The sequence below is a fragment of the Crinia signifera genome, chromosome 1 (assembly GCF_055691185.1).
Source record: "Crinia signifera chromosome 1, ASM5569118v1, whole genome shotgun sequence".
In the NCBI taxonomy this organism is placed as follows: domain Eukaryota; kingdom Metazoa; phylum Chordata; class Amphibia; order Anura; family Myobatrachidae; genus Crinia; species Crinia signifera.
Genome location: NC_139217.1, coordinates 358,939,407 through 358,960,117, shown reverse-complemented (window position 1 = coordinate 358,960,117; position 20,711 = coordinate 358,939,407). Strand labels below are relative to the sequence as shown.

Sequence of the window (20,711 nt, the reverse complement as noted above, 5' to 3'; positions counted from 1 at the left end):
GTATCATGGTCAAATGCTGCAGTCTAAATATTCATGTGCAGTTCCAATGGTTGCCCATAAGCCCTTTCCTATTGTGCTATTCAGTAACCATTATTGATAAACCTACTTAACAGTCATTGTAAAGCAATCTTTATTTAATGCAAACATTAAAAAGCTTGAAAAACACATACGATCTACTCACGACCGTAATGAAAGTCGACTAATCGGATGCACAGCACGTCTGTTCTGTGGGCTGAGCTCTCGACCCGTGGGACCGCGCATCATAACGACATTACGCACAATGTGATCAATCACATGACCCATTCAGATTGTGTATTGGGCCTAATATTGTTCAGGTGTATGGGGGCCTTAAATCTCCAGGCACGCAGATACAGGCATAAACCAAGACCAACTGACTTAAACATTGTAACTGTTAGGAGGACACTTTGACAATGTAAACACGGTTGTGCATTATCCTGCCATACATCTTTTAGCACATTTTTACTTTCAGAACACAGCTTGAAAAAACTAATACCGTATAAAAGACACAGTATTATGAAAACACAGTGGTAAGGTTTTAATGTGAAGATACAGTATAGTATTTGATTTATACAGTACAGACATTTTGGATTTGATTCATATACCGCAGTCACTCATCATGCTGTGATACCTCTATTTCAGACGCATAAGTTCATCCCAGTCGCCCGGAGGCAAGTTGGAGTTTCATATTCCCCTCCCCTTAAAAAAAGGTGGGTGGTGGATCAGAGTCAGACTCACAGGATTCAGCCATCTGCAACGTGTAGAATCAGAGTTCATTGGTGGGTCCCATCTCACAGTCCAGCAGTAGTAGCGGGTGTATTGTCACTTGCTACAGCGCAGGCCTGTCCCCTGTTGCAGGTGCTAGAAGGGCTCCTCGAACAGAGCTAAATAACTCTGTTACAGCAATTGGTGCGCTGCAGAGCTGCACTTGAAGTTTAGTAGTCACCCATGGACAGTGCTGTTTTTAGAGGGATACGAGCCGTGCGACCATACGAGGCGCCAAGCATGCACCCACATGACTACACAGCTTGTCCACTGACAGCCGCAAGGCTGCCACCAGGCGTGAGCTCACCTTTTCGCTCCCACTACTCGACAGTAGTCTGTGCTGCGCTGTGCAGTGCAGCTTGCCCCGGAGACAATGAGTACTCACTGAGTAAGCTGGGCGGGCTGAGCACAACGCAGAGCGGGTTGTGTGCCTCCTCATCCTCCTCCCCGCGTAGCCTCTTCTCCATCCCCAAGCGCACTCTCATCGAGCTGTGCCTTCTTCGCCTCCCCGCTGAGCCTCTTCTCCCTCCCGCTGCGGCAGCTCCAAGTGAGTAAACTGCTTCCTCTTCTCCCCAGCACCCCCAGCCAGCAGCAGCTGGGATTCTTGCAAATTTCTAGCAACATTTGTAAGTAAAATGAAAAGACAATAAAGGTGGCCATACATCAGAAATATATTGTACCCAATCATACAATCTCAATTTATTGTAAGATGGATTGTATGCAGATTGAGTGCACATTGTGTGTCCAAAAACCATGAAGGACTGCCGGGGAATTGAAGGGAAATTGGACACAATCATTAGCGCAATTAAGATCAATCTTTCTGATGTATGGCCAGCATAAGAAGGAATGTAAAGCCTCTGGACAATTTACTACAGCATAGCTACCATTAATAAGGAACGGTCACTAAAATACAGGGCAGCGCTGTGGCTTAACATCCCTCATTGCATCTGAAGACATGCAGAGCTTAGGCAGATAGAGGGCCAGATTCTCTAAGCTTCAAATTGATAAAATGGAGAGTGATAAACAGCCAGCCAATCAGCTCCTACCTACCATGTCACAGACTGTGTTTGAAAAATGTCAGGTAGAGCTGATTGGCTGGTTGTTTATCACTCTCCATTTTATAACTTTTGAAGCTTAGAGAATCTGGCCCAGAGTCTGATAGAAGCTGCTACTCTTGAGTGAAACTTAAATATAATCTAGCACACACACCAACATTTACAGTAAAGGGGCTTTACTTGGTTAATTGTATAATGGAGGCACTAACTGGCATAATGTGTAAAAAAGGCTCTACCTGATGTTGTAAAAGAGAGCTCTACCTGATTAACAGGGTATCTACCTGGTGTAATGTGTAATGGGACCTCTATCTGGTGTAAGGTGTAGCAGGGTCTCTACCTGGCATAAAAAGGATTCTACCTGGTGTAATGTGTAACAGGGGCTCTACCTGATGTAATGGAACTCTACTTGGCATAATGTGTAAATGGGGGCTCTACCTGGCTTAACATGTAAAAGACTCTGCCTGGTGTAATGTATAAAAGATGCTTTACCTGGTGTAATGTGTAAAATGGGCACTGCTTACATAGAAACATAGAATTTGACGGCAGATAAGAACCACTTGGCCCATCTAGTCTGCCCCTTTTTTAAACATGTTACCTCAAACCATATTTGATCCTTATTTGTTTGTAAGGATATCAATATGCCTATCCCAAGCATGTTTAAATTGTACTACTGTATTTGCCTCTACCACCTCTTATGGGAGGCTATTTCACTTATCTACTACCCTTTCTGTGAAGTAATTCTTCCTCACATTTCCCCTGAATCTTCCTCCCTCTAGTTTCAGTTCATGTCCTTGTTTTCTGCTTCTCATCTTCCTGTGAAGAATGTGTCCCACCTGTACCTTGTTAAAACACTTGATATATTTGAAAGTTTCTATCATGTCCCCCCTTTCCCTTCTCTGCTCTAAAGTATACATACCAATACATGCTTGGTATGTCTAAAAGGTGGCTCTACTAGGCGTAATGTGTAAAAGGGGCTCTACCTGGCATAATGTGAATTATTGGCTCTACCTGCTGAAATATGTAAAGGTGGAACTATTTATGTAGTGTAACTTAAATAATGAAGACTACTTTGCGGTGTAATATGGATGGTTTTTATTTTGTGACCATGCCCGTTATCACAAAGCCATGACCCTATTTTATTTGAATGTGCCTTCAGCTCACACTGTCCCTATTTAAAGTATGGGGGGGGGGGGCACCAATCTCTTTCTGGCACAGGGCATCAAAATGTCTAGATACGGCTCTGTGCCAAAGTAAGGAGCCTCTGATACCATTTTCAGTAGAACTCCGGCTGGCAACACAGCCTGCCCTGTCCTTCACACAAGAAACAGGTCTGCATTGCATTCGGCTTAAGGCCTCAATTCAACTTGTACATGTCTGCCTTTCATTGAAAAGGGTCTGGAATGTGGGTTGGAATAAAATGCAGTCCTTTACTTAACACAGTATGTTTGGGGACCATTAATGGTGTAGACAACAAGTTATGAATCAGTTCTTCTTGCCCGTGGGGGTATGCCTTCCTTTTTGACTGAACTGCTCTCCTCGTGTATTTCTTCCGCAACCTGCTAGCGTATTACCCCTAAAGGGGTCTCATGAGTTTGAGCTGTGGAGATGTTGCATCTAGCATCTTCTGTGTCACTTGCCGATATGCTGGAAAAGTTGCCACCCGGTTGCCACGTCCATAATGCGGTACCCGTTCTTTGAAACTGGAAGGTATCGAGTGAAGTCAGTTGTAAACTGTGTGTTGGGCATAATCTTATTGAACCCGGTTTACTTTGTTTTTTTTTAAACTTGAGGTAAGCCTTGTATTAATCCACTTATTTTTGCAGCTTGCTGAATGCTTGAGAGACCGTGAAGAAGACATCATGGGTCTTATTGTCTTCAGAAAATTTGGCTAATTTCTCTTTGGTGCATTTGTACTACTTGGTGGATTCCTCGGTGACGAGTAGGTTTAATTCCATTGAAAAGTTATTGAGGATGGATATACCCCCAAAAAACTGAAATATTCTGAAAACCTACGGTTTTCGGTATATTTCAGATATGGGATATCCGAATAAGGGATACCCAACCTGTGTGTATAAATATGTGTGTATGTGTATATACCATCCAAATCCCAAAGGAAGGGACAAAAAACAGCACTCGGAGACGTGCAGCTAGATTAAAGTTTTTAGTAGAAGATATGGGTAACGTTTCGGGGGACAAACCCCATCCCCAGACCCTTCCTACAGTCCAGACCTATATATATATAATCAGAGATAGATTAAGATTATAAGAATATACTAAAATTTACATTTCATTGATCCATAAGAGGCCTCTTTCTCTCCAAATCAAACACCCAGTTTAAAGACCGGGAACACTTGACATATGGACACTGGACATTCATATCGGCTCCGGTCACAAGGCCAGGCTATTGCCGTACATAAAAACCTTTTATACTTGTTGACATTACAGGTGGTGCCTCCACATAAATGAATGCAAGCTACTGCATTGATGCTTAATGTTATTAGCGGTAGGGGGCAGTATTGCTCAATTTATCATTTTAACTAAATAACATATTAACCTGTTCTCAAGGCCATCTATCTATTAGGAGAACCATCTTAAGCCCAATAGCAATTATGCATGGCAGTCTGGACAGAACCCATAGGAACAGTTCTCTATACATCCTACAACACAAACATTCAGCCTTATACTGACTATCAATGTGGAACAAGAGACACAAATATTTTAACATTATACCTATTGGTTACAGATTTCCCCTAACATTTAGCACCCTACTCCATAACCCATAGATGGGTCCTGCTACAACTTTGCTGCATATCGGTAGCGGCACTGCAATTCGTATCAATAGCGGTATGATAGCGGGATGCGCTTCCTGCGATTTGCAACTATGTAGCAGGACACATTTATAGATTTGATTTATTGCACAATCTTTAGCAATTTCAAAATGAGTAGCTGATTGTTTAATGATTGGTGGTTTTTTATTGACTGTGCAATATTCACCCATCCTTCATACACTGTATAATGAAATATTACTGTATGAGAAAACCTGTGGGTACAGTCTAATCAATAAAATTGCTGCAGTGATTTAACAACCAAGAACAGATTGTTATAAGTAATCAATGCTGGTTAAAACCTTCCATTCACTATATTGTTGAACTACATTCTAATGACATGAAACATTACATATTCCTTTTGTTGTCCAATTTATAATAAATTGTATAAGTAAACAATAATGATTTTGCATGAATTGCTTTGTATTAGAAAAGCTGACAAGATCCTACTGTTTATATATATATATGTGTGTTATGAATTGGCATCCCTGTGCTCTCTATGCAGGCACTGAGTTTCTATAAAGGAAATACATAAGAATATCATCACAATTTATTTATTTATTATTTATTTATTAACAGTTTCTTCTATAGCGCATACATATTCCGCAGCGCTTTACAGAGAATATTTGAACATTCACATCAGTCCCTGTCCTAGTGGAGCTTACAATCTATATTCCCTACCACATGTTCACGCACACACAGACATTCTAGGCTTAATTTTGTTGGGAGCCAATTAGCCTACCTGTATATTTTTGGAATGTGGGAGGAAACCGGAGTACCTGGAGTAAACCCACGCAAGTACCGGGAGAATATACAAACTCTGCACAATTAGAGCCATGGTGGGAACCAAACCCATGACCTCAGCGCTGTGAAGCAGTAATGCTAACCATTACACCATCCGTACTGCCCACAATGAAAATAATCAGTATTCGTGAAAGGCTATTAGGGCGGTTTCACATCCTCCGGCTGACGAAACTCCACACGGCCAAGAAGCCGTGCCGTACACAGAAGTTTACAATGGTGGGGATGGCCACAGCCCAGCATCTGTCCTTTCCAGTGGTGACATACGGCTGCAACCGGGCAGTGTTTTGCTGCCCAGCATCAGTCAGAGCATGTGAAACAGCCCTTACTGTATTTCTACACTAGGCTGGACCAAATGCTGTGTACTAGGCAATGGTGGAGGGGTATGTGTTAAAACAACAGGTGTCTTTATGAAGGTGAGACATCTTCCTACAGTATTTTTCTGTAGCACAGTTTTACTCAGTTTATTTTTGCTGCCATTATTATACATGTCCCACAGTGTGTGTGGATTAAATCCCTTTCTAAAGGCCCCCATACACTTATCCAATTTTGCCAATTCCGATGGATCGGGCCGATTTATCAGCCCAAATCAGATGTGTTTGCCACCTTAACTGACCCAATGCACAGTCCCGTGCCCATCAGGTTGGACCCTACAGATTGAACCTGCTGCAGGTTCAATCTGTCGGATTGGACCCATCAGCGGCACATCACTTTCCAATTCAAAGGTGTGTGCCAGAGGTACCGCATTGCTGGCACACACCTTTCTGCATGTTCTACCTCTGGATGGCGGGTGCTGAGTGGCAGCGGGCAGTGAGGAGCAGTCGGGCAGACAGTGGGTGCTTAGCGGCAGTGGGCGGTGATCATCAATGGGCACGTTGGGCAGGGACAGGTATTAGAATTAATAAAACCGTGTCAAATGACTAGCTGGCCTCTGATTGGCTAAAAGCTCTCTCAGCCAATCAGCGGCTGCCAGGAAGGGAGGCCGCTGATTGGCTGAGAGTGCTTTCTCTCAGCCAATCAGAGGCCGGCCAGTCATTTGACATGTTTTTAAAAAATTCTAATACCCGCAGCTGCCCAGCGTGCCCATCCCACTTATCACAACCTGCTACCATTCAGCATCCGCCGCCCGCCTCACTGCTCCTCGCCACCTGCTGCAGCTCCCCGGTTACATAAATCGCATGTGATTTATCACATGTAAAAAAAATTGCACATCAACATACCTCCCAACTGTCACGATTACAGCGGGACAGTCCCGATTTTCGGGTCCTGTCCCGCTGTCCCACCCGCGGCAGGCATTGTCCCGCTGCGGGGGTGGCAGTTGGGAGACCACCCAATCTAATAGAATAGACGCTGTGCGCATGCGCACAGCGTCTATTCTCTTATGAAAATATGGTCGCTAATTAGCATAAGCCGCACCCTCATTTGCATAAGCCCCCCCCTCCCTTTCCGGACGCTAGTGTCCCTATTTCAACAGCACAGAAGTTGGGAGGTATGCATCAAGTACCAAATGGTATGTGAGCCTCCCGGGGAGTTGCCGGGTGGCTCACAGGAGAATTGGGTCCGACTTGTCCTTAGGTGTGTATGGGGCCTGTATTCCTCTCTCCTGTGCTTCATTATTTTGGATGGATTGAAACAATGTGACACGTCTGCTTAACACTTATATGATCTATATTTTGAGGTGCTTAAGCTTCACACTGAGAATCAATGCTTCCTAATAGCAAAGATTACATATATTTGGTTAATATATTGTAAGAGGGTCAGGGGAACAGGTACCATCTCCTGGGGTAGATGGTAAGGTGTAGCAGCTGAGAGATCACAAATAACTCCAGTACTTTGATGCACCTTGCCTCAACCACTTGAACACCCCAATATTTGTGTTGTCTTTATCCATGCCTAAGTATGCCATTATTTGGTTTCCCAAATGTACTGTAATGTTGGATCTGATGGATAAGATACACATTGGTCCATCCCACAAAATGGTCACATAAATTGCGAAAATCCTCAGAATGAACAATGAATATACAGGTACAACCCCGGCATTTTCCGGCATTGTTTGTTCCAGCACTGAGCCGGATTACCGATTTTGCCGGATTTTCGTGGTTTACTCTGAATGCAGGGTGACCCCCGCAGCACGGCGCCCGTGGCTCGATTCTCCCCTCGCAGCTTGTATCCTCCTTACAAGCCTCCGCAGCGCATCTCAGGTTCACCTCTGCAGCGCGGCGCTGCGGGGGTCACTTCCCCTCTAAGCCTCCTGCTACTCCTGTTGCCATCCTACTGCCATCCTAAACCCTCCCACAGATTATTTTACAGTTAAAACCCATAAATTCCTACCTTCCCCCTGGAACCCGATGTGTCCAGATTAAAAGAGGTTCCGGACCATGGGTTGCCCGAAAATCTGGGTTGTACCTGTGCAGTAGTTTAAGCACAATGTTTTTTACATCAATATTGTGGTTACAAAAAGATATGAAAGAAATGGATTTGTCAGCATGACTAGGAATTGGGTTGGTAAAATACATGCAGCACAACTAATTGCTTTTCATGATCATTTCAGTTTGAAAGAGTATAAAAAGGATTTTGCATCTATAAGAAAATGATTCTGTTAATTAGCTTCAAATGAGAAAGATCAGGCAATTAGAGGAGCCATTTCATAGTTTTTTGTTTAATTAGGATTTTCTTTTGTTAAGGAAGATCTACATGTCATATTCTACAAGTCTGATTCAGCCTGCTAGTTAGGACAAAGGGAGTTATTCTGGTTGATTGGCAAGGCTGCAAATCTCTGACCATCGAAATGATGCGTTGCGTGCACGCATATATAAGTAACTTTTAAGTTACTTACATATGCGTGCACGCTGGCGCGGATATGGCCGGCCAGCTGATATCCGGTGATGTGGTAATGGGGCAGCCTGGTGCCCCCCGCCCATCTCGGCCCCCCCCACACACACACACACACGCCGCCACACACACACATAACCGAAAGATCGCAGTGGGTGCACGCACAATACGTCTGCACATGCGCAGAAACCCATCTGCGCAAGCACAGACGAGCAACATCGGTCCTGCACGCAGGACTGAACAAAAACGTGAATAACCCCCGTAGGCCTTTATTCAGATCTGGTTGCAGTACAATTTTTTTCTCAAAATGGCAAAACCATGTGCACTGCAGGGGGACGGGGGCAGATGTATCCTGTATAGAGAGAGTTAGATTTGGGTGACTTATTTTGTTTCTCTGCAGTGTAAATACTGGCTGCATTATTTTACACTGCAAGTAAGATTTCAGTTTCAACACACCCCACCCAATTTTAACTCTCTCTCTCTCTGCACGTTACATCTGCCCCACCTGCAGTGCACATGGTTTTCCCCATATTGAGAACAAATTTTTTATGCGATCAGATCTGAATAAGGAACATTGTCTCCTAAATGGGCATGACTTGATACATACATCTTTCCTTTCATTGTGTACATTATGTCAGGATGTCAAAAAAAAATGTTTACCAGCATCTAAATTGGCAATAACATTGATAAATTTATAATCATTTATATCTGTTTAAATGCCATGTACTCCCATTCATTTCTCTTTGTTGCCAGAGGCATTATATTGCTGTAACCTCTGAAAATGTTCTGTATAGTTTACAAAGTGTGTACAAGCCATTTAGCTTATCTTGCAAACCATAAAGTACTGTACAGTAGGTAATGAGATGATGATTTTCAGGATCATATACAGTAAATTATTATGTTTCATTTCCTCAATACCAGGTATTCGGCAAGAATAAAAAAAAAAAATTAACATTTTGTAACAAACGACCTTCCACCAGACAAGACGCTGACACGGCTGTAGGGAAAAGCAGTCTGTTTACTTCCACAGCACAAGAAACATGTGTTTTCCACAGCAAACTTGCTGGGTACCTTAACCAGGCACTGGTCCACAAACAGCATACACGATTACAGGCTCCCTATCTCTGACCCACTGGCCCACGACCCTCTATTGCCTGGCCACTTGCTAGCATCAGGAGCCCTGAGCCCTTGCACTAATGAGCTTTAAGAAAGTGTGACACATGTGTGCCTGATTGGTAAACCCAGGTAGTTTTATGCAGCCCACACACGCACCGATTCCAGCGTGCGTTGTGGGCTTAACTAGCACACACAGCATCGCATCGTATGCCTTGTGCATACGATGTGCATGCGATGCGATGCTGTGCTAGAAAAAGCTAGTACAAAAAGTATGTGCAGCACATACTTTTTGTACTGTACGATGAGGTGCCGCGGGAGCGCGCACCCCATCGTACAGCATCGCACCGCCGGCATCGGCACGTGTGTGGGCTGCATTAGCCTGGGGAAACTGAACAACTGTGCACTGTTCTGCAAACACCCGGGGTGACATCCAGACTGGACTGCCACAATTTTAATTAAAAAATTGTGGCATTTTTTTAAATTAAAATTGTGGCAGGAGGACACCAATTCCCTGAAAGAGGACACCAATTCCCACTTGCAATTGGCACAGCAGGTAGGCCAGGATGGATCCCACTAGGTCCACACGCAATGCTCTGCCAGGCTCTAGCGCCCACTTCTGCCTCTCCCGTCAGCTTCTCCTTCAGCCGGCTCCTCAGCTCCCCCCACTGGCGCTGCTCAGACTGGACCTCCATGTGCCATATGGTGCTAGTAGCCACCTCCATGTGCCATATGGTGCTATTTGCCACCTCCATGTGCCATATGGTGCTAGTAGCCACCTCCATGTGCCATATGGTGCTATTTGCCACCTCCATGTGCCATATGGTGCTAGTAGCCACCTCCATGTGTAATATTCTTTGTATTCCCACTAATACAGCTCTCCTGAGAGAGGATGGCAACTCAGAGCTGATCGCTCAGGGAATTTGCTTTCCCGGCCTTGGCTGGGGGTTAGTGCATGACTATTGCTCATTGATAGGTGGGCAGGGGACCACCCAGCATTTCATGGGCGCACCCATAGATGCTGGGTGTACCCCTGCGAACGAAGGTGTGTGCATGCCTGCTTTGGGCTGGTGGCTGACCTCGCATGATGTCCGTGCCAAGATAAAAGCTAGTTTTGACTTACTTTTCTCCACAAAGTGAGGAAATATCACTTGATGATGAGTGACCTCTGTGCGGCCACATATGAGCGTACACATCCACTCGCATGCTAGTGTGGGGAGTCACTCGGCGGTGGCATTTTCCTGCTCTCTAGGCAGCAAATACACGCAGCCTAGCGAGCAGGTCTGAATCATGCCCTCTGTTTCTGGAAATGACATGGCGATGTGTGAGACACCAGTAATAGTGATGCTGTGCATACCTCCCAACTTTCTTGGGCAACGAGGAGGGACAGTGTGTTGCGCATTGATAATTTCGGGGTGTGGCCTAATTTGGGGGCATGGTCCATACTCATGGCTCTCTCGCGAGGCCACGCCCCATTTTATACTATAGGGGCATGACCCAGAGGCTCTGTGAGCCTCTAGCCATGCCCCCAGCCCCCTGGCTACAGGAGATTATTCCCCGCTGCTCAGAAGCCGACGGGGGACTCCCAACAGCCCCCCCTCGCCGCGGGACACTGCCGGCCGCGGGAGGGACGCGGGAATGTCTCCGAAAACCGGGACATTCCCACAGTTTTCGGGACTGTTGGGAGGTATGCTGTGTACTGTAGTTTGCTACATGGTTTGTTGTGATCTTCATATCTGTTCCATTTGCATCTCTGGATAGGAAGTGAGCACATTGGGGCAGGGATGGGATGACTAACTGGTGGTGTGTGGATTATCTTGTCTCTATGACATGAATGCATGCCTCACTATCATGGGGCAGCTGCTTCTCCACATTTCCATGTGAATCAACAGAAACTCCATACAAAAGCATACAGAATGGTTTTAATGAAAACTGAAGTGTACTGTAATTACATTTAAAATGCTCACAGAGCAGAAATCCCCAGCCTAGCATTATCAGCTTGATAGTAATGCTTTTTAGTGTAATCTGTTTTGTTTTGGGAGCGTGAAGGTTGTGTGTGTGTGTGTGTGTGTGTGTGTGTGTGTGAGGTTGCAAAACACAAACTTCTGATCTTTTTCTGCTCTTAACCCTTTGAGTGCCAAGTGAATTTGTCAAATTAGGTGTGCAAATTGACAAGCAAACATTTTTATTCATCATAATCCATAGTTACCTACCCTCCTGCATTCTGCAGGAGACTCCCTGAAATAACAGCAATCTTCCTCTCTCCCTCATTAGTATAGCAATCTCCCTCATTTCACCTAGCACACATTACACTGTTACATTTTTTGAGAAAAAAGGAATGAGAGATAGATACATTTACATTGAGTTATCAGCATAATTTCCCAGCACTTTACCAAGTATACTGTAGTAGCTCTTACTAACTGCTTTGGGGCTCATCTACATTTGGATATAAGTCATTTTAAATTACACACCCACGCTTTTAGGTTCCGCAGTCACAATCTCTTTTCACAATATCTCCATATATGGAACTAGACTCACCCGCTCAATGGGGCGCTTTGCAAAATTTTATTACCAACTATAATCTCCCTGAAACTGTTTTTCAAAAGTAGGCAAGTATGTCATAATGACCTGTAATGCTTATATAGGAAATATATTTCATTACACAACGTATTGTATTTGAATTTATATAACAAATGTGAGCTGGCATGTTATCTGATATTTTGAAAATCTCTCACAGAGATGTTGGCACTCAAAAGGGGTTATTCTGGTTTACACGCTCGCATGCAAATTCACATGCGTGCGCAATGTTTGTTAACTGTGCTTGCGCATTTCTGCGCATGTGTATGCACCTGATGTCAGCTGCCCGCTGAGTTCCTGTCAAATGTGCACGCAAATTTAAGTGACCTGAGAGTCACTTAGATATGCGTTCACTTTCCACATCTTTTGGTGGTCAGCGACCATCGAATGATGTGGGTGTCGCCCCATAGGCTGCGAATGGATGTTTTGCCAAAACATCCATTAGCAGCCGTGCGGCAGAACCCGGCCTGCGCGGTGGGGGGGCGGACCGGCGGGCGGCGCCTGGGGGACTTGCAAGGTTGCGAATTCGCATCCTTGCGAGTCAACCAGAATAAGGTCCATAGTGTAATGTCCATTTCTTACTAGTAAAAGTATTGCCCTTTTAAATATCGGGCAAAAAAAAGGATCAGCAGCGGCACGTTTTATAACCTAGCGCTTTGTAAATAAACCCCTTAGTGCTTATAAAAACCTAAGGCATGTTGCATGCATTTTAAGATATAATAGAATCTGAGAGATGAAAGAATGTAATGATAAATCAAAAACCAACAAGTCGGCCCATCTTTATCAATGCCAATCTGATTTTTGCTGGGAGGTAAATAGCAAGTTTAAAACCATACATTAACCTCTACCTGTTGCTGCCGGTATCTCACCCCAATTACGGCTTCATTTTTTTGTGGGTAGTTTGTCTTTTCATTATTCTTTTTTTAATTTCATTCTTGTGGGATCACAAGGATAAGCTATTTTTCCGATAAAAAACCCACAGAGATTTATGTCTTCTCATTTGTGATTCACCCAGATGCTTTTCGACTCTTCTCTGCTTCTCCCTCAAAGGTATCATCAGTGCAAAGATAAAACTGCTTACAGAAAACTCCCTTCCCTTTTTCAAGTTAATTAAACACGAGAAGGACAATAAGTGAGTTTTAGCTAAGCTGTAACCAAGTCAAAGTCAATCTGAGCCATGGCAGGAAGCCTTGAAGTGCTAAGAGTAAGTCCCTTGTGCAGACTGAAAGAAGAGAAACGGTCCTACTAATGTTAGTGTTATGCTTCTGGAATCTTTAATACTTCCCAAAGAGAAAAGTATGGATGGAGAATATTAAAAGAGTAATTTAGTACCTGGTGTGTAAGTCGCTGGAGAGCTACATATATTTGTCACCTGGTAATGTGCAGAAGAAGAACAAGCACCTGTAATGACATAATGACAAGCCACTTTTACATACACTCTGTTTTGTTTGTTTATCGGACCGCATCCAATGAATTATGGGAAAGAACACTTTCATCCCTGTGGGCAGTGTTTTTGGAGATTTACAATGACACAATGCATTTTTTCATTTTCAACAATTGTATTGTAGAAAGTTTTTCAATATACATTGCTGAAACAAATAGATATTTTCCTCACATACATTACATTAGTCTCCCAAATACTAAATGCTTGGGATAAGAAGAATTTTGGACCGCACCATAGCATATGGTGGTTTGAGTACAACAATGATTCCTGGGGTCTGCACAGGTGCAAGGACCCATTCTATGCATGTACACTACAAGTCTCACAATGTCAACAGCAGCACAAATGAAATGCTGCAGCATTTGTGGGGCAGCACCTGCACTGTTCTCCAAGACGAGTGCATGCTGCCGCCACCTTTTTAAAGGCTTGACGGGTCTTAAATGCAGGCTTCCAGGATGCAGGCTGGTTGGTCCGCTGCTTTGTGAGCCATGTAATGCCATCCGTACAAACGCCAGCTACTCGTCGATTTTCCCCGTAGCTCTGCAAATGGATGTTTTCCATAAACAAGCATTCACAGCCCTGCATGGGTGCATGAAATCATTTGATGGTCGCAGACTCTCTGTGGATTTCGCAGCACCCTGCTCCAAGAACAGGGCGGGCAGCTGACATCCGGGTTGTCAGCCACCCGCCTCCGCATGGGGATGGCCAGCATTTTCATAGGTACGCCCAGAAAATGCAGGGTTTTTGAATGCTTACCTCCTGTTCGCAGCCTTGCATGCGGTGGCGACTATCAAATGATTTTGCAAGCACTAGCAGATCTAAGACACCTCTCTGGTGTCTTAGATCTGCCGGTCCCTGTATGGGAAGGGGGAGGGCAGCTGACATCTACTGACGTCAGCTGCCTGCACCCGCGTCACGGGTGAATTTCCATGCCTGCTGTCAATCACATGCAATTTGAATGCGTCTCAAGCTATTGATTGCTGCAATCGCATGAAAAGAGCCCAAACTGCATGTAAATCTCCTAGTGTATGACCAGCTTAAGCTATATTAATTTGTTGTATAGTATTACTGTCAGCCAATTGGATGTGATTCCTGCTCTGCACTAGTCTTGGTCCTGTGTTACAATGCTTCCTCCTTTATTATTGGAGCAGATAACATGATACTGTACAGGGGATGCGGTCATTTGGTCTACAGCATGATGGTCGACATGGAAAAAGGTCGACATGAGTCTAGGTCAATATAAGAAAAGGTTGACATGGTTCTAGGTCGAAAGGTCATTAGTTCGACAGGTCGTTAGTTCGACAGGTCATTAGTTCGACATTGTCTAGGTGGACATTCAAAAGGTTGACATGGGGTTTTTCACTGTTTTTGAGCCGACATGTGCCGACAGGTGGTATTTCATGCCCTACCATCCACTAGGCTAGGGCATGTTGGGAGAATAAAAAAGTGTGCCGAGTGCAGCGAGGCACCGTGCCCGATGCATTGTGTCCATGTCGACTCTGTTGTCATTCAGGTAAAAAAACTGTGAAAAACCTCATGTCGACCTTTTCATTGTCGACCTAAACATTGTCGAACTAATGACCAGTCGAACTAACGACCTGTCGAACTAATGACCTTTCGACCTAGACCCATGTCCACCTTTTCCCATGTCCACCTTTTCCCAGGTCGATCTAATGGTGTCGACCTAATTACTGTCGACCATCATTCTGTAGACCAAATGACCAACCCACTGTACAGTATATTCAGTTAGATTATAATGAGCCTTATGTTCAAACAGAGATTATTAACAATTTGCCTAGCATGGTCGCATTTGATGCCATGCTCCATCCAGCAGCCGAACCCACTTGTCTATTTTATCCTATTACATGATTTTAACGTAATTTCCAAGTTGAAATGAATGCTAAGCGGGTATCTTTTAGCATTTCTTAGGATCAGGGTTTTTGTTCCTCACAGAGTACTTATTTTGTGAAAATTGCAAAGTGTTCACTCTCTTTATTTATTCATGTACAGTATACTTATTATTCCAGACTTCAGTTTTTTTTTTTTTTTCAAAAACGTTTTTATTAAGGCACTGTGCAACAAAATACAGTCTTCAAAAACACAGGTCGTACATTGTCATTATTTTCAGTGAAACAAATCTGATATCATGGTGCACATATAGACATGGTTTGGTGTTTTACCATAGTGTTATGGTGTATTTTCCATGAATTTGCATTTACAGTTTAAGTGTTTAACATAACAGTATTAAATATAAGTATCAATTGAAATATGAATCATTATTGTATGATGACAGCCTGTGTCTGTGATACAAACATATTAAATAGGTTATTGCAGTAAAGTATTTCCAAAAATAGATACAAGTTTGTTGATGATTAATTGAAAGTAAAGCATACCTCCCAACTGTCACGATTACAGCGGGACAGTCCCGATTTTCGGGTCCTGTCCCGCTGTCCCACCCGCGGCAGGCATTGCCCCGCTGCGGGGGTGGCAGTTGGGAGTCCCCCCAATCTAATAGAATAGACGCTGTGCGCATGCGCACAGCGTCTATTCTCGTATAAAAATGAGGTTGCGGCTAATTAGCATAAGCCGCACCCTAATTTGCATACGCCCCGCCCCCTTTGCGCGAGTGTCCCTATTTCCCCAACACAGAAGTTGGGAGGTATGAGTAAAGTTTGACTATCTCCCGTCCCTCCTGGCTCCCTCCACCCCCACCCCGCTTCTCGATCTGTGAGCTTTAAAAAATTAGGTCGTCATCCCGTCAATAGCGATGGGAGGATCATTAGCTGCTAGGCATAGCAAATACCAAGATGTGTTCTGTAAGCTTTGGTGGATTTGTTGTCTCATGTCTGCCGATAGTGTAGCAATATAGATTTCCCATATTGTAAAGAATGTGTTCATTATGTGTTCCTTGTCCAGGCTGACTTCTATCCAGTCCATCCTGAACAAGTGAAACAGTTGTCTTCAGTTGTTTTAATGTCTATTTATTAAATTTTTCATATGTATTGGTGCTACCCATCTCTATTTTCATAAACTTATATGACTCAAAAAGAGTGGGGGTTAGTAGAGATGTAGGGGTGCACTCAAAGTGTCCACTTTGCAATAAATTCCAATGATGGAAAAACTAATTTACAATTTAACGTTTTTTGATATTTTGATAAAAAAAGTGTAGAGATACACTCATTGGTCCTTAAATAATAATAGAGTTATAGATAGTGATAAAGAATGCTCTGATACTTGTATCTTTGATCTTATTGATCACTTTTTGCTTATATTTGTTTATTTGTTGTGTTCCTATTGTCTTTTTAGGATTTTTGTGTACCTCTTATTTTTAGAGATATTTCCCCAGAGTAAGTTGGTGATAATGTTTCTGTATTTATGATTCCTGTAATGTTGCCTTTAATTCTTTATTAGTTCAATAGTGTGTTGCTATTATGATCACTTCTGTTTTTTTAAGCAAGTTTATTTGGTACTTATTTCCTAGCACGGCGCCCGTCTGGTCCCATCGCATACCATAACTTAAGGTATGCGATGGGACCCGATCAGACCCGATTTTCGTGCTTTAAAGACGTTTCCTGTACAAATAAAAAAATCGGTCGCATCGCATGCCATTATAATGGCATGCGATGCGATGCGACGACCCAATTTTTACATTGGACCCAATGTTAAATGCCCCCCAGACCCGATTTTTAATTGTATACCCACCCTGATGGTTAATTATTATGTCAAATGCCCCCCCATTGTTAAGGAAACGCCATGGTCAACGTCAACCCGAAGCTTGGCGAGCACAGCGAGCCCGCGAGGGGTGGCGGTGCACGTCCTCCGACCTTTTCACTATCCACGTCGGCGTGGAGTTGATTTTATATAGTGTGGTGAGCCCGAAGCGCGGCAAGGGGACGCGTAATACGTGTGAAGTAATGCGCGTCCCCTCGCTTGGCTCGCTGTGCTCGCCACTCTTCGGGTTCGGTGGCTCGCTGCGCTCGCCACACTATATAAATTCAACTCCACGCCGGAGGATAGGTCGGACGATGCGTACCGCCGCCCCTCTCGGGTTTGCTGCGCTCGCCACGCTTCGGGTTGGCGTTGATCGTGGCGTTAACAATGGGGGGGCATTTGACATAGTAATTACCCATCAGGGTGGATATACAATTAAAAACCGGGTCTGTGGGGGCATTTAACATTGTAATCAGCCATGAGGGTGGCTGTACAATAAAAAATCGGGTCGATTAGGTCACATGCGATGCGATCGACCCGATTTTTTCGACCCGATTTCATACAATTAAAATCTGTGGCGCCGTGCTAGGAAACAAGTACCGTTTATTTTGATACTGTATCCTTTTATTCTTGGCTGTGTGCCAGTTTTTATATTTGGTTTTGTAGCACTCTCCTAATCGGCTTAATTGGTTATGCCGTTTTTCTCTTTTGATGTTTATGTCACTTATAATATGGTTTATTATGTTTTAGCATGTATATCACTTACAGTATGTCCAAATTATAGCATATGTTATTCCAATGCTGCACTGATATTCATATGCTTGGCTATATGTGTGCCGCTCATATGATCAGTACACACGGATTTATCTCAGTTTCACCTTTTAGCGCATAACATACTGATCAGCCTTGAGTAGTTCAATTGCGATCAAGAACTTTACTGAACTTTATCATCGTACAATATAATAAAGTACATTTGAAATATTGCCTTTTATAAATCTCAGGTAATACAGGTAGCAAATAAGAGCAATTGTGCATTAGAGTTGATAAATACAGTACACACAAATAGCGACATAAACCTATAAAACCGCAGTTGTTTCCTAGAAATTAGGGAACATTGTTGTGACTTGGGAGTTTGCCGAATGTGTTTTGTCAAATCAATATGGTTTGAGTTTCCAGGCTGCCAGCACAGTAGTAATTACATGGTGAAGGAACCAATTTCCTGCCCAACACCAGCTGCTTACATGTGTTGTTACTGACAGTTACACACAGCAGGTAAAATGATGTGTACAGGTGGTAAAGCTGAAAGTGTTCCAGTTACATACACAGATCATATACAGGTGTGGCAACAGATGAAGTATATTTCCAAAGCATTGTCCTTTGTTTTATTTATTTTTTTACATACATACATACATACATACATACATATATACATACACACACTGTACCTTTCTTTTACCACCAGATGTCATATATAAGTAACCGATCGTAGACCTTAAGGTGTCTCGTTATTGAATAGACCTGAAACGTCCTATTTACTATCCTTACTCATCGTCATCACGGCAATAAAAAACTTTGTGGGGGGTCTATTTATCTGGAAATATTGGTTGGGGTCCCCTCTGCTCACATTTTACCTGGCATTGCCATGTTACATATGAGGGAGGCCCCAAGTGCCAACCCCTGGCCCCCAGCCTCACTGACTGACTCTCTCTTACTATTCCCTACCTCTTCCACTTTCATCAAATAGGTATATAAGGTGTGTGTGTGTGTGTGTGTGTGTGTGTGTGTGTGTGTTATAGGTATATTATGTATTATTGTATTTAAGGAGTGTGTATGTGTGAGAGGTGACACTGTAGATGATAGGATATAGATCTATATAGATAGATAGATCTATATATGTATATATATATATGCAGAGAGAGGTTCAGAGGGCGCTCTGAATAAATCAACAATTTATTTAAAAATATACAAATTTAATAAAATATTGATCAAATAATAAAAATTTAATAGTACGATACAATATACTTCAATCGTTCACATGTATCAGATGTCAAGGTCAACAAATGGATGCATGCAGCCATTTTATCTCGCGGCACACCAAACAACATTTTCAAATTTCCAAGGCACACAATCAGACCCCCACAGGGATATACACAGTGGCCCTCACAGGGGGAAAAAAATATGAAGAAAAAAAACAAAACATTTACACTGATCACCACAGGTTATAAAAAAAAAAATACATTGCCCCCCACATGAGACTAAGGGGGTTATTCTGCTTGGTACAGTGGGACCGTATACGGGCGGATCAGGTTTTTTTTTTTCAACTGCGCGTGCGTAGCTTTCGCTATGCGCATGTGCGGCGACCTCACACCGCTCACAGACGGGTCTCTCCGTTCGAAAAAAACTGTCCGCAAGAGCACGGTCATTGTCGGCGGCATGGGGGCGTTTTTAGGGGAGCGGCCGGAATAATGAGGAAAACTGGGCGTAAACATGGGCATACACAGGGGTGTGCACCAAAAATGTACGGTGCTACAACCGCCTCGATCGTCGAACGCACCATGCATTTTGGGCCAACAACAGGCGGACGCCAAAGATAGCTCCAGACCACCCCTAGAGATACCGTATGAGAGCGGACGCCTGGGTCTGCTAATTAACGCTGATTACTACACCTGAATGTAATAAGCAATGCTGCAGCCTATTAAGTGAAAACCATGATTTCACTACCTACACACAGCCCTCAAACACATTGGAAGCATATCTTTCTACACTTCTCTACATGTAAAGGTTGGTTTAATTTTAGGTAAGATTCATTCTAAGACCTGTTTATATATGCCAAGGTAGTTATTTTATAACCATCTACACCCATTCAGTAAGTGTTTTTGTATACTTTAAAAGGCAGGACACTCAATTCACAGAAGTCGACATGTGTTAACTTTTTCACTGTAACACCAACATAACTTTATTTAAAAGTAAAACCAATGTGGGGACACATAGATAGAGATTAAAATGCCACATTAGAACATAATAAATATACATGTAATGAGGGTTAAAAGTTGTTTTATTAGGGTGTTTATTAAGGTAGACAATTGAGTTAATAGATAACAATTATTGAATAAAAGTTAGAATAATTAATTAATTGTCTTAATTATAGTTGAAAGGCAAGATTTGCAGTGCCATATATGTGAAGGGTATGCTACCGTGCACGGACGTATGCTCACTCTCACGATCAGTGACACATGATGAGTTTTCCATTGAAAAAAAGGCGAGACTCGTCCGTGCACTGTGGCGTACGCTCAGATATACTCAAGATTTCGGTGGGAAAATGGACGAGACCCGTCCATGTACGGTGGCGTACGCTCTGTTCTACGCCAGTTTACGGTGGCTAAGAGGAGAGCCGTCCGTATACGGTGGCGTACACTCAAGTGTATGCCACTCCCCATTGTCTGTGTTTGTGACCGTCCGTGTGCGGCTGTTCTGTGGGCGAACTTACACTCACCGTCCACGTACGGGAAACGTACAGTGAAACGGACCGTACGTACCTTTCACCGACCTAACCAGAATAAGGCCCTAAGAAAC

At 43.4% G+C, this 20,711-nt stretch overlaps 1 protein-coding gene and 1 pseudogene across 7 annotated transcripts in view; one reads left to right on the top strand and one right to left on the bottom strand.

The window, feature by feature from the left end:
• Nucleotides 1-20,711, top strand: part of ARVCF (ARVCF delta catenin family member) — a 576,304-nt gene that overhangs the window by 200,665 nt on the left and 354,928 nt on the right. The gene's annotated exons all lie outside the window — the stretch shown is intronic.
• Nucleotides 13,130-20,711, bottom strand: part of LOC146007530 (proteasome subunit alpha type-3-like) — a 51,012-nt pseudogene continuing 43,430 nt past the window's right edge.